Source organism: Pipistrellus hanaki, assembly GCF_964339955.1.
Source record: "Pipistrellus hanaki genome assembly, chromosome: 2".
Taxonomy (NCBI): Eukaryota; Metazoa; Chordata; class Mammalia; order Chiroptera; family Vespertilionidae; genus Pipistrellus; species Pipistrellus hanaki.
The window spans coordinates 180,890,765-180,892,489 of NC_140504.1; positions in this window are offsets into that span (position 1 = coordinate 180,890,765).

The window sequence follows — 1,725 nt, forward strand, 5'->3', positions numbered from 1 at the left end:
GGACCGCCCGCGGGCAGGACCAGGAGGGAGCGGCCGCGGGGCGGGAGGTGCTGCCGGGCTCCTCCCCGCGCCCCGCCGCGCGGTTCGGGTTCGAGGCCGGGCGGGAGGGGCCGCGGCGGAGCCCCCGGAGTCCGCGCGGACGGCCGGGACCCGAGGGCGGGGTCGCGGGCGGGTCCGGGGGGCGGGTTCGGGGTTCCGTGCGGGCGCCGGGGCCTCGGAGGTGCCGGGGTCGCGGGAGGAAGGTCCCCCCGGGGTTGGAGGGCGGGGGTGGCTCAGGGCAGCGAGGGGACATGCCGGGCGGGACCTGGGAGGGCTGGGTGTCCGGGGTTTGGTCTGGAAGGGGCGGGTGGTCTGGGGTTGTTCACCTGGAATAAGGGGATGCTAAGAATCCTGTGCAGGACCCCGACGTGAAGACTGGGGGTTCAGGAGCGCCCCGGGCCCGTGATGGACAGTGCGCAGACCTCTCTCCTGTGGGGATCCCTCTGCTCCTTCCCCACCCTCCACACCCCTTCTCCAGCTTCCCACCACCCTCAGTGTGCAGCTGGCACCCAAGTCTCCCTCCCGGGTGAGGGCAGTTAGAGCAGTGCCTCAGTTTACCCTTAGGCTGTGGGACCCCAAGACCCCCCTGCTCGGCCGGCTCTGGGTTTCCCACTGAGATGCTCAGCACTGACGGGGGCCAATCTGGGCCTCCGTTCACTCAGGGGATAAAGGGTTTGAGATCCTCTGCGGGTGAGAAGTGACCCGGGGCGCCATAGGGAGGAAAGCCTTTACCCACCATGAAAGGTGCCCGGCGGACGCGGCTCAGGGGTTGAGCGTGGACCTATGGACCAGGGGGTCAGGGGTCCAATTCCTGGTCCGGGCATATGCCTGGCTGAGTGCTCGGTCTCCATTGTGGGGCGTGCAGGAGGCAGCCAATCGGGGATTCTCTCTTATTATTGACGTTTCTTTCTTTCTCTCCCTCTCCCTTCCTCTCTAAAATAAAAATTATATCTTTTAGCCGAAACCAGTTTGGCTCAGTGGATAGAGCTTCGGTCTGCGGACTAAAGGGTCCCAGGTTTGATTCCGGTCAAGGGCATGTACCTTGGTTGCGGGCACATCCCCAGTGTGGGGTGTGCAGGAGGTAGCTGATCGATGTTTCTAGCTCTCTATCCCTCTCCCTTCCTCTCTGTAAAAAATCAATTATATATATATATATATATATATATATATATATATATATATATATATCTTTTAAAAAAACAATCATGAAAAGGCTGTGCCTCTAGCTCTTTAGCTATAGCTAACCGAGCTCTTCTATATCATTTAATCCCACAACAAGCAGGGCAGAGGGTGTTACCCCATAAAGCAGAAACAGGCCGGGAGGGGACAATGCTCGCCTGAGAGCACAGAAGTGGTCGGAGCAGAGAAGACCAGCGATGCTGGTCTCATGGTGCCTGGTCCCAGGGGCTGGAGTTGCCCTGGGGGTTAGCCGTGGGTTCAGGGGCCTGGCACTCCCTCTCTGGGTCCCCGGAAGGGCATCATCATCACTCCGCCCCCCAGAGTTTGTCTTCCTCGCCCAACTTGACCCTGGTCAGGTAGCTTTCTCCTGGTCCTGGTCTCCAAAGACCCATTCGTGGGGGTTACCCGGCCAGTCAGTCCTGGTGTAATGTAAACAGCACCCACTGTGATATTGTAGGGCGGTTAGAGTGCAGAGTGTGACCCCCTTCACCTGCTTTAGCCCCCTGA